The sequence below is a fragment of the Pleurodeles waltl genome, chromosome 9 (genome assembly GCF_031143425.1).
Source record: "Pleurodeles waltl isolate 20211129_DDA chromosome 9, aPleWal1.hap1.20221129, whole genome shotgun sequence".
Classification (NCBI taxonomy): Eukaryota; Metazoa; Chordata; class Amphibia; order Caudata; family Salamandridae; genus Pleurodeles; species Pleurodeles waltl.
The window spans coordinates 235644487-235669704 of NC_090448.1; positions in this window are offsets into that span (position 1 = coordinate 235644487).

A 25218-nucleotide genomic window follows, 5' to 3' on the forward strand; every position below is an offset into this window, starting at 1 on the left:
GTGTCCATGGGTGGGGGAGTTTGCCCCAGATTACCCAAGGGGGTAGTTCCTGCTTATGTAGAGGGGGATGACATAGATAAGTGGCCGGGGGCCTTTGAGAGGGCACTCCAAATGAGAAGGGTTAGGCCTCAATACTGGGGTTCCCTTTTGTGGGAGTTGGTCCCCAACTCAGGGAGGGATAGGCTTCTGACCTTAAGGGGGAAGGAGGCAGATTCATACCCTAGTATGAAGAGGTGCTTAGCCAAGAAGTTTGGTCTGACCCCAGAGCAATATAGAATGAAGTTCAGGGACACCCAGAAGGTCAGTACCCAGTCTTGGGTTGACTTTGTGGACATTTCACTAAAGGCACTAGAGGGCTGGATTATTGGTAACAAAGTAGATACTTATGAGGGGTTATATAATCTGATCATGAGAGAGCACATCTTGACCAATTGTACCCAAGAAAGGTTACGCCAGCATCTAGTGGACTCTAAGCAGACCAACCCAAGAGAGCTAGGGGAGGCAGCTGATGAGTGGTTGAGAACCAGGGTGGTTGTCAAGTCCCAGGGGGGAGACTCCAAGAAGGGGGGGACAGGTCCCCAAAAACCTAAGGAGGGAGGTGGTAAGCCCACCACAGAGACTCCCTCTGTACCCCAGAACCCTAAGAAGGAGGAGAGTAAATCCCACTCCCACTCTGACAAGCAGAGACAGGGAGACCCAGGGTTAAAAAAGCTCTTGGACAGTAGGGCTTGCTTTGACTGTCAGCAGAAAGGTCACTTCAGAGGAGATGCAGCCTGTCCAAAGAAGGTGGTTAGCATTGGGCTGTCCAGTGTAGCCATGGAGGAGGATTCCTCAGATGATGAAGTCCTCTTAGCATTGAGCTGGGAGACAGGGCCAGATGGTAAGCTGGTGATCCCTGAGGGTGGAAGTAGGCACTTCCACCCCATTCAGGTGAATGGGATCCCTACCACTGGCCTGAGAGACACCTGTGCCAGTCACACTATAGTGAGTGACCGGTTAGTGACCCCAGACATGTATGTCCCAGGAAAGACAAAGAAAGTCAGGATAGCCACAGGGGAGGTCACCTCCAAACCTGTAGCCATAGTGCCCCTAGAGAGGGAGGGTATCCTTGACTGGATTAGGGTGGTAGTCAGTGCTGACCTTCCCCTAGATTGTATCCTGGGCAATGACCTCCCAGAGGTGAGTCTGGTCACAGATGGGGTGGTCGCCCAGGGCGCCCCCCCAACCCAAAGTCCTGGGGAGTCAGTCCCTACAGTTAGGAGACAGGGGTCCCCAAGAAAAGGAAAGAAGAAAAGGAAGGGTAGGCCACTCTTAAAGAGAGTTCCAGGGAGCCAAGGGCCTTCTGCCCCAGTAGGGGGGGAGCCCAGAGTTGGCACTGGTGAGGCCTCCCCTGACCCCAAGGAAGTCCTGAGTAGTCAGGCAGCTGTCCAGATGCAGGGTGTTGCCCCTGCACTGATAGAAGGGAGAGTGGAAGGAGGGTGTCTGCCACAGGAGGTGGTAGCCCCCCACTCTAGACAGCAAGAGGGGTGCCAGGACCCCAAAGTTGCCCCTAAAGCAGCTCAGCCACCTGTCAGTGGAGAGCTTAGGGTGTGGTTCTGGGTACTGACAGCTGTCAGTAGCCTCTGCTGGGTGCTAGCCTTCCTGGCAGCACTGTACTTGGCCTGGGAGGCAGACCCCAGGGCCAATGGCAAAGTAGGCCCCCTGACCCTATTGGTCATGCTGGGGTTGCTCAAGTGTTGGGTGACCTCTTTGGGTAAGCTAGGTGTTGCCCTAGCAAAGTTTGGAGTAGGGGAGGTGGGCACCTCACTACCCAAGTTGGCAGAGAGAAAGGAGGAAGACCCCCCTAGAGGAAAGTTTCAGTTTGAGTTGGGTCCTTTTACTGTTGGGATGGCTTCACTACCCATAGGGAGTGACCCTGACAGGAGGATATAAGGCAGAGTAGGCCCTGCAAAGGGACAGACAGTTTTCTTCACTGTCTTCCTCGCCTAACAAGCCAGGAAGACTCTCCCAGGGTTGGGCTGAGTCTCCTGGGCGTTTGGGCTGGGGGGGGGGTTGTGTGAGAAAACAGGGCTGATTGCAGAGGCCCCATAACTTTTTGCCCCCATTTTCCTCTTTTTGCTGGTGTTTTCCTGACTTTGATGGTGCCCTGGGTACTGCTAACCAGTCCCAGGGCCTGTGCTCTGTGTAAAATCAATATGCAAATTAGGCTAATTATAATTGGCTAAGTTAACCTACCTATAAGTCCCTAGTATATGGTAGGGCATGTAGGTCTAGGGACCACAGCATAGGTGGTGCACACCTAGGTGCACTGCTGAGGTGCCCAGTGTCATTTTAAAGGCAGGCCTGCTTTGCTGGCTGCTTTTAAATTAAAGTTATATGCAAATTCGACTTTGGAATTAAAGGTACTTCCAAAGTCTTAAACTACCTTATTTTTACATATAAGTCACCCCTAAGGTGTGCCCTATGTGCCCCTAGGGCTGGGTGCCATGTAACTATAAGCAGGGACTTTATAAAAATAGATTTATAAGCCCTGGTGAGGTAAAAACAGCCAAATTCGTTTTTCCCTCATTGAAGTAAATGGCCTTCATAGGCTAGAATGGGCAGACTTTAGTTTAAATTTTAAAGTCTCCTTAAATGTTGCATACCAAGAATTTGGTATCAAATTAATTGTTGTAATAAATCCTACAACTTCCAGTTGTTGGATTTAATATAACTAGTTCAGGTTAAAAGTTTAGACTTTACCTAAAAAGTTGCCAATTTCAGCTCTGCATTGTTTTTGCTGCTGTGCTCTGATTGGCCAGCCTGCAGCAGCTTCTGCCAGGCTGCCTTGATGAGGTGTGAAGTGGCCAGGCTTCACACAAAGGAATGTGCTTGGGGGAGAGAATCTCCCCTCAGCAGATGGTGAGGCAGGAAGGGGGAGGGCTGCCAAACTGGTCTTCAAAGGCAGAGAAGGACATTTGCAGCACCCAGCAACACCCCCACATCCTGCAACCCCAGACAGCTAGGTGCCCCCTTGATAAGATTAGGAGAGGGCAGGAGAGGGGTGTGTTTATGATTTTTAGCCACACCAGTGGGTGGGCTCAGCCAGATGTAACCTCCAAAAATCAGATTCATCCATGTTGGATTTTTAGAGACTGTTGCCTTCTGGGATGGATTTTTGCCACACTTCCCAGGAAGTGGTCATCACAGGGGGACGACCCTGTCCCTGATTGGAGAACCAGGGCCCCCCTGCTTTTCACCCAGGAGCAAGGATAAAACTGGCAGACCTGCACCCACACCTCAGATCCCCTCCAGAATTCAACAAGAAAGGAACTAAAGAAGAAGAAGGACTGCCCTGCTGGACCCCTGGCCTGCACCTGGACCCTGCACTCAGAAGGACTGCACCAGCTGCACACTTGGGCTTCACCACAAGAAGGACTTTGCCTGGCTTCAACTGGTTCAAGGAGGGACTCCCTGTTTGCTACAGGTGAAAAATCGCTAAACCAGAGTCCCCTGCACCAACTCCTGAAGAAAGCGACCAGCTGACTACTGTCCAGTGGCCAAAAAGGAGTTTGCGCCAGGTGCATTCTGGGAGTTGAAGTCCGCACCCCCCAAGGACCATCACAGAACTTCTGGACCCTTGGGGTGAGCTGTGGACCCCAAAAGAACCTTAAAAGAACATCTGGGTGAAGCCCCAGAAGTTTGGAAAAGATTTGAGAATTTTTGGAAAAAAGCTCCAGAGAGGGACCGACCCGACGCGGAAATTCTAGCCGGCTTGCCTCAACCGCGACCCGGCCTGACTTCGTGGTTCGTCCCGGTAAAGAAAAACATCCAAAAAAGAGACTACGTCCGAACGTAAAAAGTTGACCGGGACCTCCCAGCCATCGTATCCGAGAAGGGCTCCATGGACGTCGGATCAAGATCCAGGTTTACCCCGGTCGAAGGATTTTCATCTCGAAAAAACGACTAAGTCCGAAGGTAAAAGTCTCCACCGAGGAAACCCACATCGCGTATCCGGACAAGGGCTCCAGGAGGTCGGATTCAACTGGCAGGTTCGGCCCGGTGAAGAAAAACTTCAAAATAAAGACTAAGTCAGAAGGTAACTTTTTAACCGAGGCCTCCCGCGACCTGTAGCCGAGCAGGGCTCCATCGCGGTCGGCCTGAAAGTTTGACTTTGCCCCGGTCGAGGTGCAACCAGATGACCCGATTGGCGCTTTTTGTTTCTAAGCGCTAGAAAAGTAATAATTCTTTAAAAATTCATATCTCCCGTTCCCCTGAACCGATTTTAATCGTTTTTGTGTCATTTTAAAGATAAAAATATAAACTATTTTTATAAATTGGTTTTGGATTTTTAAACTGTTTCCTGTGTTTTATTTAATTACTGTTTTGTGATATTTGAATGCTTTACACTTTGTCTCCTAAGTTAAGCCTTGACGATCGTTGCCAAGCTACCAAGGGTTGAGCTGGGATTAATTTACTGAGACCTAACTGTACCTATGTGGAGGTTAGTGGCTTGTTGCTAGGTGTAGGTACCTACCTGCCCTACCAATAACCCATTTTCCAACATAATTGGAAGCAGCGACGGGATCCTGTACTTGTGTTCAATATCACGTTACAGTTTTGGGTAAAACAAATTAAAAATCCTTTAAATTGTCCTAGTGCAAAAATTGTTTTTAATTTTTAATTTGGATTAATTTCAATTATTGAATTTTTGTAATTTTTCTAAATTCTTGTTTCCAATTTTTGCAAAAAGTTTTTGTTGACACAAAACTAGGGAACCATGGAGCTTGATCTGGCTAGCCTACCCACACTGACAGTAGTCCAGCTTAGGGGGTTGTGTATTGAAAGAGGGTTGCCTGCAACCACTGATCTCAGGAAGCAAATCCTGATCACATCCCTGACAGCATGGGCTGAGGCCCAAGAGGTAGAGTCAGAAGAAGCTCCAGAGGAGGGAGAAAGAAGGGAGGATGCAAGCTCTAACCACTCAGGGGAGGGAAGGCATCTGAGCCCAAGTGAGGATGAGGAAGAACGGTCCTCAGTAAATACAGTCACTAGGGGCAGATCCAACGCTAGTGGTGGGAAGGGGGTCCTTTCAGGAGGAGAGAACCCATCCATCAGAGAAAGAGAGCTGGAGGCCCAGCTAGCATACATAGCTTTGGAAGCAGAGAAGCTGGCCCTAGAAAAGAAAAAGTGGGCATACAAAGAGAAAAGAGATGGAGGCAGCGATAAAGAAGCTGAGGTATCCATGGGTGGGGGAGTTTGCCCCAGATTACCCAAGGGGGTAGTTCCTGCTTATGTAGAGGGGGATGACATAGATAAGTGGCTGGGGGCCTTTGAGAGGGCACTCCAAATGAGAAGGGTTAGGCCTCAATACTGGGGTTCCCTTTTGTGGGAGTTGGTCCCCAACTCAGGGAGGGATAGGCTTCTGACCTTAAGGGGGGAGGAGGCAGATTCATACCCTAGTATGAAGAGGTGCTTAGCCAAGAAGTTTGGTCTGACCCCAGAGCAATATAGAATGAAGTTCAGGGACACCCAGAAGGTCAGTACCCAGTCTTGGGTTGACTTTGTGGACATTTCACTAAAGGCACTAGAGGGCTGGATTATTGGTAACAAAGTAGATACTTATGAGGGGTTATATAATCTGATCATGAGAGAGCACATCTTGACCAATTGTACCCAAGAAAGGTTACGCCAGCATCTAGTGGACTCTAAGCAGACCAACCCTAGAGAGCTAGGGGAGGCAGCTGATGAGTGGTTGAGAACCAGGGTGGTTGTCAAGTCCCAGGGGGGAGACTCCAAGAAGGGGGGGACAGGTCCCCAAAAACCTAAGGAGGGAGGTGGTAAGCCCACCACAGAGACTCCCTCTGTACCCCAGAACCCTAAGAAGGAGGAGAGTAAATCCCACTCCCACTCTGACAAGCAGAGACAGGGAGACCCAGGGTTAAAAAAGCTCTTGGACAGTAGGGCTTGCTTTGACTGTCAGCAGAAAGGTCACTTCAGAGGAGATGCAGCCTGTCCAAAGAAGGTGGTTAGCATTGGGCTGTCCAGTGTAGCCATGGAGGAGGATTCCTCAGATGATGAAGTCCTCTTAGCATTGAGCTGGGAGACAGGGCCAGATGGTAAGCTGGTGATCCCTGAGGGTGGAAGTAGGCACTTCCACCCCATTCAGGTGAATGGGATCCCTACCACTGGCCTGAGAGACACCTGTGCCAGTCAAACTATAGTGAGTGACCGGTTAGTGACCCCAGACATGTATGTCCCAGGAAAGACAAAGAAAGTCAGGATAGCCACAGGGGAGGTCACCTCCAAACCTGTAGCCATAGTGCCCCTAGAGAGGGAGGGTATCCTTGACTGGATTAGGGTGGTAGTCAGTGCTGACCTTCCCCTAGATTGTATCCTGGGCAATGACCTCCCAGAGGTGAGTCTGGTCACAGATGGGGTGGTCGCCCAGGGCGCCCCCCCAACCCAAAGTCCTGGGGAGTCAGTCCCTACAGTTAGGAGACAGGGGTCCCCAAGAAAAGGAAAGAAGAAAAGGAAGGGTAGGCCACTCTTAAAGAGAGTTCCAGGGAGCCAAGGGCCTTCTGCCCCAGTGGGGGGGGAGCCCAGAGTTGGCACTGGTGAGGCCTCCCCTGACCCCAAGGAAGTCCTGAGTAGTCAGGCAGCTGTCCAGATGCAGGGTGTTGCCCCTGCACTGATAGAAGGGAGAGTGGAAGGAGGGTGTCTGCCACAGGAGGTGGTAGCCCCCCACTCTAGACAGCAAGAGGGGTGCCAGGACCCCAAAGTTGCCCCAAAAGCAGCTCAGCCACCTGTCAGTGGAGAGCTTAGGGTGTGGTTCTGGGTACTGACAGCTGTCAGTAGCCTCTGCTGGGTGCTAGCCTTCCTGGCAGCACTGTACTTGGCCTGGGAGGCAGACCCCAGGGCCAATGGCAAAGTAGGCCCCCTGACCCTATTGGTCATGCTGGGGTTGCTCAAGTGTTGGGTGACCTCTTTGGGTAAGCTAGGTGTTGCCCTAGCAAAGTTTGGAGTAGGGGAGGTGGGCACCTCACTACCCAAGTTGGCAGAGAGAAAGGAGGAAGACCCCCCTAGAGGAAAGTTTCAGTTTGAGTTGGGTCCTTTTACTGTTGGGATGGCTTCACTACCCATAGGGAGTGACCCTGACAGGAGGATATAAGGCAGAGTAGGCCCTGCAAAGGGACAGACAGTTTTCTTCACTGTCTTCCTCGCCTAACAAGCCAGGAAGACTCTCCCAGGGTTGGGCTGAGTCTCCTGGGCGTGTGGGCTGGGGGGGGGTTGTGTGAGAAAACAGGGCTGATTGCAGAGGCCCCATAACTTTTTGCCCCCATTTTCCTCTTTTTGCTGGTGTTTTCCTGACTTTGATGGTGCCCTGGGTACTGCTAACCAGTCCCAGGGCCTGTGCTCTGTGTAAAATCAATATGCAAATTAGGCTAATTATAATTGGCTAAGTTAACCTACCTATAAGTCCCTAGTATATGGTAGGGCATGTAGGTCTAGGGACCACAGCATAGGTGGTGCACACCTAGGTGCACTGCTGAGGTGCCCAGTGTCATTTTAAAGGCAGGCCTGCTTTGCAGGCTGCTTTTAAATTAAAGTTATATGCAAATTCGACTTTGGAATTAAAGGTACTTCCAAAGTCTTAAACTACCTTATTTTTACATATAAGTCACCCCTAAGGTGTGCCCTATGTGCCCCTAGGGCTGGGTGCCATGTAACTATAAGCAGGGACTTTATAAAAATAGATTTATAAGCCCTGGTGAGGTAAAAACAGCCAAATTCGTTTTTCCCTCATTGAAGTAAATGGCCTTCATAGGCTAGAATGGGCAGACTTTAGTTTAAATTTTAAAGTCTCCTTAAATGTTGCATACCAAGAATTTGGTATCAAATTAATTGTTGTAATAAATCCTACAACTTCCAGTTGTTGGATTTAATATAACTAGTTCAGGTAAAAAGTTTAGACTTTACCTAAAAAGTTGCCAATTTCAGCTCTGCATTGTTTTTGCTGCTGTGCTCTGATTGGCCAGCCTGCAGCAGCTTCTGCCAGGCTGCCTTGATGAGGTGTGAAGTGGCCAGGCTTCACACAAAGGAATGTGCTTGGGGGAGAGAATCTCCCCTCAGCAGATGGTGAGGCAGGAAGGGGGAGGGCTGCCAAACTGGTCTTCAAAGGCAGAGAAGGACATTTGCAGCACCCAGCAACACCCCCACATCCTGCAACCCCAGACAGCTAGGTGCCCCCTTGATTAGATTAGGAGAGGGCAGGAGAGGGGTGTGTTTATGATTTTTAGCCACACCAGTGGGTGGGCTCAGCCAGATGTAACCTCCAAAAATCAGATTCATCCATGTTGGATTTTTAGAGACTGTTGCCTTCTGGGATGGATTTTTGCCACACTTCCCAGGAAGTGGTCATCACAGGGGGACGACCCTGTCCCTGATTGTAGAACCAGGGCCCCCCTGCTTTTCACCCAGGAGCAAGGATAAAACTGGCAGACCTGCACCCACACCTCAGATCCCCTCCAGAATTCAACAAGAAAGGAACTAAAGAAGAAGAAGGACTGCCCTGCTGGACCCCTGGCCTGCACCTGGACCCTGCACTCAGAAGGACTGCACCAGCTGCACACTTGGGCTTCACCACAAGAAGGACTTTGCCTGGCTTCAACTGGTTCAAGGAGGGACTCCCTGTTTGCTACAGGTGAAAAATTGCTAAACCAGAGTCCCCTGCACCAACTCCTGAAGAAAGCGACCAGCTGACCACTGTCCAGTGGCCAAAAAGGAGTTTGCGCCAGGTGCATTCTGGGAGTTGAAGTCCGCACCCCCCAAGGACCATCACAGAACTTCTGGACCCTTGGGGTGAGCTGTGGACCCCAAAAGAACCTTAAAAGAACATCTGGGTGAAGCCCCAGAAGTTTGGAAAAGATTTGAGAATTTTTGGAAAAAAGCTCCAGAGAGGGACCGACCCGACGCGGAAATTCTAGCCGGCTTGCCTCAACCGCGACCCGGCCTGACTTCGTGGTTCGTCCCGGTAAAGAAAAACATCCAAAAAAGAGACTAAGTCCGAACGTAAAAAGTTGACCGGGACCTCCCAGCCATCGTATCCGAGAAGGGCTCCATGGACGTCGGATCAAGATCCAGGTTTACCCCGGTCGAAGGATTTTCATCTCGAAAAAACGACTAAGTCCGAAGGTAAAAGTCTCCACCGAGGAAACCCACATCGCGTATCCGGACAAGGGCTCCAGGAGGTCGGATTCAACTGGCAGGTTCGTCCCGGTGAAGAAAAACTTCAAAATAAAGACTAAGTCAGAAGGTAACTTTTTAACCGAGGCCTCCCGCGACCTGTAGCCGAGCAGGGCTCCATCGCGGTCGGCCTGAAAGTTTGACTTTGCCCCGGTCGAGGTGCAACCAGATGACCCGATTGGCGCTTTTTGTTTCTAAGCGCTAGAAAAGTAATAATTCTTTAAAAATTCATATCTCCCGTTCCCCTGAACCGATTTTAATCGTTTTTGTGTCATTTTAAAGATAAAAATATAAACTATTTTTATAAATTGGTTTTGGATTTTTAAACTGTTTCCTGTGTTTTATTTAATTACTGTTTTGTGATATTTGAATGCTTTACACTTTGTCTCCTAAGTTAAGCCTTGACGATCGTTGCCAAGCTACCAAGGGTTGAGCTGGGATTAATTTACTGAGACCTAACTGTACCTATGTGGAGGTTAGTGGCTTGTTGCTAGGTGTAGGTACCTACCTGCCCTACCAATAACCCATTTTCCAACATAATTGGAAGCAGCGACGGGATCCTGTACTTGTGTTCAATATCACGTTACAGTTTTGGGTAAAACTAATTAAAAATCCTTTAAATTGTCCTAGTGCAAAAATTGTTTTTAATTTTTAATTTGGATTAATTTCAATTATTGAATTTTTGTAATTTTTCTAAATTCTTGTTTCCAATTTTTGCAAAAAGTTTTTGTTGACACAAAACTAGGGAACCATGGAGCTTGATCTGGCTAGCCTACCCACACTGACAGTAGTCCAGCTTAGGGGGTTGTGTATTGAAAGAGGGTTGCCTGCAACCACTGATCTCAGGAAGCAAATCCTGATCACATCCCTGACAGCATGGGCTGAGGCCCAAGAGGTAGAGTCAGAAGAAGCTCCAGAGGAGGGAGAAAGAAGGGAGGATGCAAGCTCTAACCACTCAGGGGAGGGAAGGCATCTGAGCCCAAGTGAGGATGAGGAAGAACGGTCCTCAGTAAATACAGTCACTAGGGGCAGATCCAACGCTAGTGGTGGGAAGGGGGTCCTTTCAGGAGGAGAGAACCCATCCATCAGAGAAAGAGAGCTGGAGGCCCAGCTAGCATACATAGCTTTGGAAGCAGAGAAGCTGGCCCTAGAAAAGAAAAAGTGGGCATACAAAGAGAAAAGAGATGGAGGCAGCGATAAAGAAGCTGAGGTGTCCATGGGTGGGGGAGTTTGCCCCAGATTACCCAAGGGGGTAGTTCCTGCTTATGTAGAGGGGGATGACATAGATAAGTGGCTGGGGGCCTTTGAGAGGGCACTCCAAATGAGAAGGGTTAGGCCTCAATACTGGGGTTCCCTTTTGTGGGAGTTGGTCCCCAACTCAGGGAGGGATAGGCTTCTGACCTTAAGGGGGGAGGAGGCAGATTCATACCCTAGTATGAAGAGGTGCTTCGCCAAGAAGTTTGGTCTGACCCCAGAGCAATATAGAATGAAGTTCAGGGACACCCAGAAGGTCAGTACCCAGTCTTGGGTTGACTTTGTGGACATTTCACTAAAGGCACTAGAGGGCTGGATTATTGGTAACAAAGTAGATACTTATGAGGGGTTATATAATCTGATCATGAGAGAGCACATCTTGACCAATTGTACCCAAGAAAGGTTACGCCAGCATCTAGTGGACTCTAAGCAGACCAACCCTAGAGAGCTAGGGGAGGCAGCTGATGAGTGGTTGAGAACCAGGGTGGTTGTCAAGTCCCAGGGGGGAGACTCCAAGAAGGGGGGGACAGGTCCCCAAAAACCTAAGGAGGGAGGTGGTAAGCCCACCACAGAGACTCCCTCTGTACCCCAGAACCCTAAGAAGGAGGAGAGTAAATCCCACTCCCACTCTGACAAGCAGAGACAGGGAGACCCAGGGTTAAAAAAGCTCTTGGACAGTAGGGCTTGCTTTGACTGTCAGCAGACAGGTCACTTCAGAGGAGATGCAGCCTGTCCAAAGAAGGTGGTTAGCATTGGGCTGTCCAGTGTAGCCATGGAGGAGGATTCCTCAGATGATGAAGTCCTCTTAGCATTGAGCTGGGAGACAGGGCCAGATGGTAAGCTGGTGATCCCTGAGGGTGGAAGTAGGCACTTCCACCCCATTCAGGTGAATGGGATCCCTACCACTGGCCTGAGAGACACCTGTGCCAGTCACACTATAGTGAGTGACCGGTTAGTGACCCCAGACATGTATGTCCCAGGAAAGACAAAGAAAGTCAGGATAGCCACAGGGGAGGTCACCTCCAAACCTGTAGCCATAGTGCCCCTAGAGAGGGAGGGTATCCTTGACTGGATTAGGGTGGTAGTCAGTGCTGACCTTCCCCTAGATTGTATCCTGGGCAATGACCTCCCAGAGGTGAGTCTGGTCACAGATGGGGTGGTCGCCCAGGGCGCCCCCCAACCCAAAGTCCTTGGGAGTCAGTCCCTACAGTTAGGAGACAGGGGTCCCCAAGAAAAGGAAAGAAGAAAAGGAAGGGTAGGCCACTCTTAAAGAGAGTTCCAGGGAGCCAAGGGCCTTCTGCCCCAGTAGGGGGGGAGCCCAGAGTTGGCACTGGTGAGGCCTCCCCTGACCCCAAGGAAGTCCTGAGTAGTCAGGCAGCTGTCCAGATGCAGGGTGTTGCCCCTGCACTGACAGAAGGGAGAGTGGAAGGAGGGTGTCTGCCACAGGAGGTGGTAGCCCCCACTCTAGACAGCAAGAGGGGTGCCAGGACCCCAAAGTTGCCCCTAAAGCAGCTCAGCCAGCTGTCAGTGGAGAGCTTAGGGTGTGGTTCTGGGTACTGACAGCTGTCAGTAGCCTCTGCTGGGTGCTAGCCTTCCTGGCAGCACTGTACTTGGCCTGGGAGGCAGACCCCAGGGCCAATGGCAAAGTAGGCCCCCTGATCCTATTGGTCATGCTGGGGTTGCTCAAGTGTTGGGTGACCTCTTTGGGTAAGCTAGGTGTTGCCCTAGCAAAGTTTGGAGTAGGGGAGGTGGGCACCTCACTACCCAAGTTGGCAGAGAGAAAGGAGGAAGACCCCCCTAGAGGAAAGTTTCAGTTCGAGTTGGGTCCTTTTACTGTTGGGATGGCTTCACTACCTATAGGGAGTGACCCTGACAGGAGGATATAAGGCAGAGTAGGCCCTGCAAAGGGACAGCCAGTTTTCTTCACTGTCTTCCTCGCCTAACAAGCCAGGAAGACTCTCCCAGGGTTGGGCTGAGTCTCCTGGGCGTGTTGGCTGGGGGGGGTTGTGTGAGAAAACAGGGCTGATTGCAGAGGCCCCATAACTTTTTGCCCCCATTTTCCTCTTTTTACTGGTGTTTTCCTGACTTTGATGGTGCCCTAGGTACTGCTAACCAGTCCCAGGGCCTGTGCTCTGTGTAAAATCAATATGCAAATTAGCCTAATTATAATTGGCTAAGTTAACCTACCTATAAGTCCCTAGTATATGGTAGGGCACGTAGGTTTAGGGACCACAGCATAGGTGGTGCACACCTAGGTGCACTGCTGAGGTGCCCAGTGTCATTTTAAAGGCAGGCCTGCTTTGCTGGCTGCTTTTAAATTAAAGTTATACGCAAATTCGACTTTGGAATTAAAGGTACTTCCAAAGTCTTAAACTACCTTATTTTTACATATAAGTCACCCCTAAGGTGTGCCCTATGTGCCCCTAGGGCTGGGTGCCATGTAACTATAAGCAGGGACTTTATGAAAATAGATTTATAAGCCCTGGTGAGGTAAAAACAGCCAAATTCGTTTTTCCCTCATTGAAGTAAATGGCCTTCATAGGCTAGAATGGGCAGACTTTATTTTAAATTTTAAAGTCTCCTTAAATGTTGCATACCAAGAATTTGGTATCAAATTAATTGTTGTAATAAATCCTACAACTTCCAGTTGTTGGATTTAATATAACTAGTTCAGGTAAAAAGTTTAGACTTTACCTAAAAAGTTGCCAATTTCAGCTCTGCATTGTTTTTGCTGCTGTGCTCTGATTGGCCAGCCTGCAGCAGCTTCTGCCAGGCTGCCTTGATGAGGTGTGAAGTGGCCAGGCTTCACACAAAGGAATGTGCTTGGGGGAGAGAATCTCCCCTCAGCAGATGGTGAGGCAGGAAAGGGGAGGGCTGCCAAACTGGTCTTCAAAGGCAGAGAAGGACATTTGCAGCACCCAGCAACACCCCCACATCCTGCAACCCCAGACAGCTAGGTGCCCCCTTGATTAGATTAGGAGAGGGCAGGAGAGGGGTGTGTTTATGATTTTTAGCCACACCAGTGGGTGGGCTCAGCCAGATGTAACCTCCAAAAATCAGATTCATCCATGTTGGATTTTTAGAGACTGTTGCCTTCTGGGATGGATTTTTGCCACACTTCCCAGGAAGTGGTCATCACAGGGGGACGACCCTGTCCCTGATTGGAGAACCAGGGCCCCTCTGCTTTTCACCCAGGAGCAAGGATAAAACTGGCAGACCTGCACCCACACCTCAGATCCCCTCCAGAATTCAACAAGAAAGGAACTAAAGAAGAAGAAGGACTGCCCTGCTGGACCCCTGGCCTGCACCTGGACCATGCACTCAGAAGGACTGCACCAGCTGCACACTTGGGCTTTACCACAAGAAGGACTTTGCCTGGCTTCAACTGGTTCAAGGAGGGACTCCCTGTTTGCTACAGGTGAAAAATTGCTAAACCAGAGTCCCCTGCACCAACTCCTGAAGAAAGCGACCAGCTGACCACTGTCCAGTGGCCAAAAAGGAGTTTGCGCCAGGTGCATTCTGGGAGTTGAAGTCCGCACCCCCCAAGGACCATCACAGAACTTCTGGACCCTTGGGGTGAGCTGTGGACCCCAAAAGAACCTTAAAAGAACATCTGGGTGAAGCCCCAGAAGTTTGGAAAAGATTTGAGAATTTATGGAAAAAAGCTCCAGAGAGGGACCGACCCGACGCGGAAATTCTAGCCGGCTTGCCTCAACCGCGACCCGGCCTGACTTCGTGGTTCGTCCCGGTAAAGAAAAACATCCAAAAAAAGAGACTAAGTCCGAACGTAAAAAGTTGACCGGGACCTCCCAGCCATCGTATCCGAGAAGGGCTCCATGGACGTCGGATCAAGATCCAGGTTTACCCCGGTCGAAGGATTTTCATCTCGAAAAAACGACTAAGTCCGAAGGTAAAAGTCTCCACCGAGGAAACCCACATCGCGTATCCGGACAAGGGCTCCAGGAGGTCGGATTCAACTGGCAGGTTCGTCCCGGTGAAGAAAAACTTCAAAATAAAGACTAAGTCAGAAGGTAACTTTTTAACCAAGGCCTCCCGCGACCTGTAGCCGAGCAGGGCTCCATCGCGGTCGGCCTGAAAGTTTGACTTTGCCCCGGTTGAGGTGCAACCAGATGACCCGATTGGCGCTTTTTGTTTCTAAGCGCTAGAAAAGTAATAATTCTTTAAAAATTCATATGTCCCGTTCCCCTGAACCGATTTTAATCGTTTTTGTGTCATTTTAAAGATAAAAATATAAACTATTTTTATAAATTGGTTTTGGATTTTTAAACTGTTTCCTGTGTTTTATTTAATTACTGTTTTGTGATATTTGAATGCTTTACACTTTGTCTCCTAAGTTAAGCCTTGACGCTCGTTGCCAAGCTACCAAGGGTTGAGCTGGGATTAATTTACTGAGACCTAACTGTACCTATGTGGAGGTTAGTGGCTTGTTGCTAGGTGTAGGTACCTACCTGCCCTACCAATAACCCATTTTCCAACACACGTCAATTGCTGTTGCTGTCTGCCTACTAGTTCCCAAATGGCTAAGGTTTCCAACTCTGCTGGTCTCGGAGGAGGTTTCAACTCATACAGCACCCTCCTCAAATTCTCCAAAATCCTCAAATTAAATGTTTCATGTACAGGGAACGCTAAGCTCCCATCTCTCTCTCTGTCTCTTTGCACAATAGTTTTAACCAAAGACATGGCGCTGCACCCTGTTCTTTGAACACAATATAGGCGGGTGTGCCTTCTGGTGATGTAACTTCTACTTTTTGAGCTGGTATAAACGTATCTCCCCATAGGGCACTCTTTAAAACTTTAAAAAATGTCATTTTCTGTAATTTATGCTACTTTCAATCAGGAAGTGACTTTCAATCTCAAAATCCTTTTTGACTGCCTTCTCAACCAATTGCGCTTCACGGTTGTCCACCAATCTGTTTGCGACCCTTCTCACGAACCAACCTATCCCAGCGCGGCTCAAATGATGTCACACTCATACGTACAGCAGCTGACAAAGCCCTTCAGCTTGCCTTCCCAAACTCAGATCCACACAAAACTAATACAAAATATTGTGAGCACTAAAGAAGAACCCAATGCACACATTTATCTGCTTACTACAGGTAGGTAACACAATCGCTTCAGAAACCTTACTGATTTTTCACTGTAGCATTTAGCTGTGACAGCTAATCCTTCTATCTCAGTTTCCCAAACTCGGAAGCGAAAATCGACTCGCAAATTTCACACTCAACCTATAATTGGAACCTCCTGGTGTACATGGGACTCACCAATTCACTAGATCACATATCACTCTCTTTAACACTCACTTTCAAGTTTGTCAACCACGCCTGATTGACCTATTAAATAGACAAATTACAACATAAACCAAGTGCCTTATGGACGTATTCAATACTCCGGAGTCTTAGACCGCTCATGGTCCATATACCAACAACCACATGGACAATTTCTGAGCACAAAGTGCCACATACATGTGAATTTCGATGACTTCCCTGTTCTCACACTATGGAGTATGCAAACTCCTTCAGCAACTTCATTTGGAGTATGCAAACTCCCTCAGCCCTCACAAACATCACAATTCCCCATCGATTTGCTTAAGCTGTGCAAGTGCGAAAACCTATTACATTAACTCTGTCACTATAACACCGAGAACATCCTCAAGCAAGCTTTGGCAGACTCCAAGGATTTGGAAAAGTCATGGTAGATTCTTAGGGACACATTTTCTTTCTACTTTGTATCATTGAATCTGAAAATCTCAACCTTTACCAACTTCTCTTACCAATTCTGTGAATTATTTTGATCTCCCAAGGAGACTACCCATCCAACTCTTTTACCACTTCCGGATAAAAAAGGAACTTATGTCTACTCTGCTACCAATTCCAGAGAAAAGGACCTTATGATGTGCACTTAAGGAGACAAACCATTCAAAGCCTTATATTGGGCTCTTAAGAAGCCTAACCATCCTACTCTGCTACCATTTCTGTTAGCACATCATTCCTTATTTGGTCTGTATATACTAATAGATAAGTGGACGCGTTATGGGTCGATGAACCTTTTGACTATGCTTAGAATGATTATACCATAAGTCCCAAAACTCAATGCAACTACATCAGCATAATCAATAAACATCAATAAAAACTCTTTACACTCATTAATCATCACAGAGCATGACCCATTTGGTCATGAATAACCACACCATTAGTAAAGTTAAAAAGTTTATTTCTCTAGATTAACAATGCTAAAATCACATAAGTCAATCTCAAAATCAACTGATAGACATACACAAATAGCACTGGTTGACCAAATCTTCTAAAGAATCTCAATTTAACTAACACTTTGACTGTCAAACACTCTAGAATCATGGTACACGTCAATAACAGGAATAACTGTGCATTAGAAATAGCATACATTTAGTTTCAGCAAATGAACAAATACACATTATTTTAGTAATAAGTTGTCAGTATTTTCAGTGTCTCCCTATCTACCCTTCAGATTAGAATAGCATGTCTGGGCTTCATGCAAAAACAAATTTAGTCAAAAGGCTAATTTGGAAAACACTTAACTACAGCTCTAACAAAATAGTGGTTGGTACATAGAACAACTAATAATATCTACAAACAAGTCAATAGCTTTTTGTTATACCTCTCCTCAATAGGTATCGGCAAGCAGTGATTCTCTCCGTCCTTTGGACATCCATCTGTTCTTCTTCAGCAAAGGGCAATGAAAGGTAATGGTTCAGACATAGGGGTCTCTATGCAATCTGAACCATTAAAGCAATCTCTAAGGGCAACATCACATTATTTAGCCATCAAGCTTCAAAGTTAAAGTTAAGAATAAAGTAATCAGGAACTGCTCAGCTCCCGGAACAATGCCCTCTTCTCCTCTATGCAGTCAGGCTAAGTTAGAATCACGTAAAGAACTTCTCACATTGTAATTGGTCAGAAAATCATATTTTTACAGCCAATCTAATTAGAACTAGACTCCACAACTATGACATAACTAAACTATATTTCACATGTCAATGATTGGCTCTTCTTCTCCTGTTCCCATCTTCTGGCTTGTCAGGTAACTTTCTTGTATCCATCCATACTCTATTCAGTGTGTCCATTGTTAGTTCCTGGGAACATTTCTGTTTCAGGCATCATGGTAACAAAGTAACAAGTACTAATACACAACACTGTAGCAAGCAGTTCTCATGAGAAAGTTAAAGCTTCTGCTAAATGTTTGGTCAACTCAGTGTGAACAATGCATCTTTATTTTCTAAACATGAATTCACAATTTTATTCAGACATTGCAGTTTAATATGAGGCTGTGCAATACTTACGCCAAACCTTGCTAACTTAAGGCCTACAATTAAGAAGCAGACACATAACACCAAATCATTATTATAACGTGCTACTATAAAAATGTCTACTTATGTGCTCTAAATAAACATCAATATGCATTTATTGAGACATTAATGACGGCCACTCAAGTGGGCACCTTTTCCAAGTTGCATAATGTTTTTCTATGTTAACTAAATTCTATGTAAATTCACAAATCGTAATACATAAAATTCATTAGTAATAAATTCAGCTTTCACAATTGTCAGACTTGGAACATGTCTCTTCTAATAATGGTGCCTACAGAGATGATTATTCAATTGGGAAGAATATAGATAATAAAAGGAAAATCTGCAGACCTAGTTATTTAAATGATTACCTTCTACTCTGACTTAGTCTAGCTATATTGTACCTAAAAATTGAGATGGTTTGTATATTTTTTACTTTTCTTTTTACAGTTAGATATGTTGCCATTTCTCCATTGTAAGTTATTTTTTCTTTCTTGTTCCATTGGTTACAATATTTATTAAAAAAAAGGGAGCTGTGTGACACTCTCATCTCAGTATGTTATAATGTGGGAGGGAAATGTGCCAAGGGTTAGAGAGATGGTACCCTACTGTGGTGTATGAGCAGTCTATTTAGAATACACTTAATTTAATAAGAATAAGCATGTACGAGACTTCTACACTCAGTTAAGTTGAACAGCGTGTCACCTAGGTAATGGGACTGGGAAGCAGGCATACAAAAAAGGAGACTTGGAATCCAGGACCTATGGTGGCAGTAAACATAGTATAGTTCGACAAGTTTCCAAAGCGTCATGGCAGAACTAATTCTCTCAGCAGACATTTTATTCAGTAGGAAAAAGGGAAGCGGGCTTGGTTTTGCTGATGTAAATTACTGGTTTCAGGAAGGTGAGCACTGATGTTCTGGAGCAGCATTGCTTGCCGAGAGGTTGTGCAAGGTTCAGGAGCTTGATTGTTGATAATTGCTCCAGTCTTGTACTCTACTTTGGGAAGCCTTGAAGTAATTATTGAAAGTGATGATTATGTATAGTTTCAGGCTGTTAGTTTGTTTTTCGGCGTGGTAAGTTTTTTATTTTATGCAAGAATTATGCCAATATTTTCTTTTCACAAATGAATATATATCCATATAGGCTGAACTGGCATTATTGCAATTGAAACAAATGTCATCCGATGTGTAGAAATGTGTTCATCAATGTGTTTTAGTTATGCCACATTTTCACGTAAATCACAATTGTTTAACAAGTTGGTTGCCATCTCTGTCACCCACTCCTGCTTTCCCGCTGCACACATCTTCTCTCCAAAGGCTCCACAGAGCACAGCTAAGCTGACATATAGTAGTTTATTTCTGCTGTAATTATTACATTGCTATCAATTAATTTTTACCTGTTCTCTGAGATTTTTAACACTGCCAGGGTCGGTCTCTTCCACTGTGATCAGTAGTCTAGTCATTAACTGGAAGTTTTTATTGTTCATTGTTGTATTCGGATGACATTAGCATAGACAGTGTTGAAAGAGTTCTTTTAAAATGGGATGACACTCATGTGTTAAGGTAATGATGTGTATTATTCTTGTGTTCTGATTTGCTAGAAAGGATACTTTTGCTCACACCATGTTTATTCTGCAGTTTCTCTAATTTGTTTGGCAATAATTGTTGATAAGAACTCTTGATTTCGGGGGTGATTCAGATTTTCCTGAGATTCCCTACGCCACTAGGAATGCTGACCGACTTCCTTCTAATTTTGCTGTTTATTTGGGACCAAGATTTTTTTTTTTAATTTTGCAATGCATAACTTTGCATTTGAGATCCTTCATGGTATTGATTCTGTACTGCTTATTTTGAATTTTTGTAATAAAACCATTTAACTTTTCCATTGAACTAGAATTCAAGTATTGAATGGGCTCTGTTATTTAATTAACTGTTTTACTCTGCTAATTGATGTATCAGATGCACAATTAAATCTATGGGAGAAACATATGGGGTTAAATTTTGAGGCGTTCAATTGTTTGGAGTATGGTTTTGCTTTTGCAAGGTGTAAGAGAAATGTATTACAGTTACCTTCGCTAGAAATACTTTCTCAAACCAATGCAAAATGAAATTTGCTGTTTGTGCATTCCCTTTCCCCAACCAGCAACATACTACCATCATACTTTTTTGAGGGATTTGTTGTAATATTGTGGACTTCTGTGGCTACTTGTGATTGTGCCCCAACACAGCTACTCATTGTACCTTTAATGCAGTTTCAACCTCTAATAGAAAACTAGACGTACTAATACTAAAACTCTGATGTCTCATTCAAAATAAACTGATAATCCTAATTCTGGTGCAAACACGTTTTAACGCAAATTGGGATTACATTTAGTGAAGTAATACCACACTTTCTCTCCTAACAATTTTCACTAGGTAAAAGCTAATGGTGTTTGAGTGGAGAAAATACAGCAGTTTTACATTTTTCATCTCAGAACTGAGTAAACTATTCAATACTAACAGGGTGTCCCAAAATCTGAGGTGCAGAACTCAGATTAGGAAGGTAAATCTTTCTTTCATCTGATGCTATTATGTTTTTTATCTGGTGTTCATTTGGTATAACCTTCCAAAAAAAAAGGTAATCCACAATTATGCTATGGAACTGTATCAAACATACATTCAACTACAATCCAGCTGTCCTTTTCAGGTTTCTCCTTTGGTTCACGGATGGATGGATGGATGGATTGATGGATGGATGACCTTATGTGTATAGATGCAGGATGTTCATGTTGTTTTATTCTGTGTTTTAATGGTCCACACAGGGGGTCATATTTATGAATTTGTTACGCAGCCCTGCAAGCCACCTTACTGCACTACATGCCTGGGAAAGGGAAGTAATTCATTTTCCCCTATGCTAGCACCATTCTGACTGCTTAGTGCAAATGCAGGCATCCTTGCACCATGGTTCAAGGGCGTCTCCATTGCATGCAGGAAAAAGGCACCTTCCTGCACAAAAATAATTCCCTGAGGCTTCCTCCTCTTTCTATATGTGCTGCAGGATGCAGCTCACATAGAAGGAGGGAAAGACGTGGAGAAATAAAAATATTGCTTCTCGTTATGCTTCTCCTCGGGAGGCATATCTTTTTGGCTCATTCCCAGGTTTACTAGTTCTAGTAAATCTGGAAATGCATCAAGAACTAAGGGAGTGGTGTGGGAATACCCTTTCAACACCAATGGAATATCTCCCTAGCACACAATAAGGCAACACAGTGATTTGTGCTGTGGTGCCTTACTCCAGATCCACGGAGCCACTCAGGTCCACACAAAGTAGTCTTGCGTGGCTTCATATATCTCACTTAAGGTTTGTGTTGGCCAGGCACCACAATGTGTAGTGAAAGCCCAATACAAACTGGGTCATAAATATGGCTCTGGATGTTACTGTTTACTTCTTCCTTGCATACTTTTAGAATATATAGTCGCTCTTGAAATGTTCTTGCATTTTTCCCTGTCTCTAGCGGTGACTGTCTTCCAAATCTCTTAAAAATTCTGCCCTTCCCTCATCTACTATTCTGCTCCTTCTACCCATGATTATCCTCAGTCTCTTCACGCCCTTGCTGCTCAACCCTCTTAACAGAGAAGTAGACATATAAAACCCCTTCAATCCACATGCTGTGTGTAAGGCAGTTTGTGGCTTGTTCTGTTCCTGTGGCTGCGATCTGCCCCCCCACCTCCACAATACAGCACGTCCTGCCTGTAGTGAGCAAAACAGGAGATTTAATTTGCTGCGAGTCAGGTTGATGTGAAAAAGCCTGCAGTGTCTTAGGAACAGCAATAATGTGGCTACAACTAACCTCAATGGCGTGTGCTCAAAACGTATTGTTTCTGAAGGCACATCAGTATCCACTCTCGCCTAGGTCCTTCTTATACCTTCTTTCTATGATCTCTTGAAAACCTTCCATTCAGTTCTGGAAATGTATTTGTCATCAGTTGTGAAATTGCCAACACACTGTTCTCTAAATTTTCTTCTTACATTCTGAGATGCAATTATTCTTGTGCAGTGATGTGCTCATATACGTCCGGTGCAGAAGCACTAGATAAGGCTGTTAAATACATACATATTTACAGGATATTCTATCAAGGAGTTAGTTGATTATACTACTTATAAATTACTAACTTGTTTGGAATATAATGTATGTTTGTAAGGCTTGATTGACCTTGTAAAACTAAATTTTACTACTGCTAAGAAAGTGTGTTGGTAGACGTAGGAAGTCATTAACTCAGGAATCAATGCATTATGTGCACTTTTTTTGCCCTGATCTTGTAATGAGTGACCTGAGATAAAGTATGAAGTTCAGAGAAAATCATGTTTACATTTCTGATAACAAGGTCTGGAAATATTGGCAACATTATGACTTTGCAGTAATAGTGTAGATGTTGTTGGAAGAAATTGGGTTGTTGGTTGACTAGAGTGTGAGCCCTGGTCAAACAGAAACCACAATACTTTTCAGGGTGAGGCACAAACAAACTCTAAATGAGGCTGTGCTTGACCATCTGGTAGCTTGGCACAGAGCAATCAGGCTTAACCTAGAGGCAATGTGTAAAGTACTTGCACAACTCTTCAAAAAGTAATAAAGTGAACACACCATACAAAAAGGTTTGCATACCAAGTTAGAAGAATAGAACTTTCTTTAATAAATAACACAAGACTAAAATAACAAAAATCCAGTCAGTTGAATCAAAGATATGCCATTTTAAAGATTTTTATGAAAATTGTGCCAAAAAGCACAAAATGCCAACTGTGGCTATCCAGTCCCTCTGGACTGGGAAAAAGTCATTCGTTTAGGCCAACCACAATGGAGCAAGGGCCAGCAACAGGGACCCTTTTGGGCCCACTAAACAAGGTACCTTAAATCTTGGTTTGTGGCGCATTGCACGGATCTGTTGCACAGCCGAAGTGATGCATCGGTGCTGAGATGCAGCGTGGCTTCGATGTGAGGGCCTGAGTCATCATCGAGGACCCTGCTGATGCGGCTTGTGATGCGAAGTCCAGCATCAATAATGCATTCTGCAGTCGGGGTGATGTGTCAATTGGGTGCAGCTGCGAGGATGCGATTTAGAGTCCAGTACCATTACTGAGGCTTCCTTTGAAGAGGGATGCTGGAGCCTGTGCCAAGGATGCATCATGCAGTGGCAGTTTTGATGAGGCTGCAGATGCAATGCTGGTCTTTGAGAGGGATTCAATCCATGCAGCAGCAGAAGCAATGAGTCAGTACTGCTCAGGTTTGCACCATGCAGCAGAGGAGATACGTCAGTTCCTCTGAATCCACAGAGACTGGCACAGCACTTTATGCCCACTTCTAAGGGTCCAGGCCTGGAGTGGCACCAATTGGGAGAGTAGAATCACAGATGGCAGAGTCCAGGCGCAAGGTTGTTGGAAGCCTATTGTGTCCCTAAGGTTCACATCAGGAGGCCAGCCAACTAGTCCTTGGAGTCACTCTGGGTCTGGGTTCAAGACATGCAGGTCCAGTCCTACTCACCCAGGCAGGAGGGCAGCAGGCAGCAAGTCAGAAAAGTAGGGCAGTAGTCCTTCAGAGCAGCAGTCCAGCAAAGTGGCAGTCTCCCAAGAAGCAAAGAAGTTCTTTTTCCTGGCAGAGATCCACAGATCCAGAAGCTTTGTTTTAAAGCGTTTGTGTCTGAGGTTGAGTATTAATACCCAGATGTGCCTTTGAAGTCTAGAGAAACTTCTAGAGGCATGCCTTTGAATTGCACAGGGGCCCTGAGTGGCTGGCCCTGGCTCCTCACTAACTACAGGGGGTATGCAGCCTTTTGTGGGGAGGCAGGATACAGCCTATTCAAGTGTAAGTGGGGGTGGGCCCAGCTCCTTCCTCTCATCCTGCCAGTGATGGCCTATTCAGTCACACCTCAGCTCCACATTGCAGGTGGCTGTGTAGGAGGAATACACAAGGCCCAATTATCAACTACACCCAGTCATGTGACCTAGATACAGGCTGCAGACACTAAATGGCTAAGGCAAGAAAATGCAACTTTCAAAAAGTGGCCTTTTCGAAACTATAATTTAAAATCCAACTTCACCATAAATTGGGATTTTTTATTACAATTCCAGAAACACCAAACATGATCTGGTTACATGTTCCCATTTGGAAATTATACTTATAAGATGTAATAAAGTAACTCCAATGTTATACCATGGGAGAAGTAGGACTTGTAGTTGGGAACAATTAATTTAAGAGTTTTTCACTACCGGGACAGGTTAAACTTACAATCGCATGTCCTACTTTTTAAATACATTGCACCCTGCCCTCTGGGCTATCTGGGGCCTACCATAGAGCTGACTCATATGTATTTAAAAGGAGGTTTGGGCCTGGTGAAGGGTTTACTTTGCCAGATTGAAAAGATAACTTAAAACTGCACACACATAAGCTGCAATGGCAGGCCTGAGACATGTTTAAAGTCATACTTAAGAGGGTGGCACAATAAGTGCTGCACATCAACTAGTAGCATTTAATTTACAGGCTTGGGTACAAGAGGTGCCAATTTACCAGGGATTTACAGGTATATTATTAAATATGCATTTGGGTATTAGTTAAACCAACATGTTTTAGGGAGAGAGAACAAGCACTTCAGCACTGGTTAGCAGTTGTAAAGTGTGCAGAGTCCTAAAGCCAACAAAAACGAAGTCAGCTAAAGAGATGCCTGTCTTGGATGTGACATAAGAACTGTGTCACAGGAGTGTCCCTGCACAATGCAGCTTCAGGAGAACATTCACCTTATTTGATGCAGATATGGCAGCTAGTTCTAAATGCGTGGAAACCATGGTTGGGTCCTGCAAGGAGAATATGCCTTTGGTGGCTATTTCTTCCATTAAGCCTTTGTGAAACTGCTCACATCTGTCAGATCAGAGGACAAAAGCATGGGGCAAGGATTATTTGCCCAGGATAAAACAGTGTGTTAAAGTAGGAGACTAGAAACTGCTGCATACTTCTGCTTAATCCAATGGCTGTAAATTTACCACTATGTTGCATGTTGGTCAATATACCATGAGACTGGGCACTACTGTACTACTCCCACAGGCATTATCCAATCCAGCTTTTTAACTCCACACTTATCAACAACTTTTCATCGATTCCAAATACTCCCAATCCAGCAAAAATGGGAGCCGAGGAATTAAATCAAAAAGTGATTGTTCAAGAGCACAGAATTTGGTCAAATGAGTCAGCGGGGTGAAAACTTATGTCTCTTGGGGTCAGATTTCCAAACATGACATGCAACTCAGGTCAGGAACCAAAGTTGCTGTGTTGTGTTGCATGAAAAGTAGGGAGCAGGAAAGCACCAAATCTACTGATGTGTGAAACTGATCTCCTCTCATCTGAGCCCTGGTGCACAGTCAGGCTGCTTA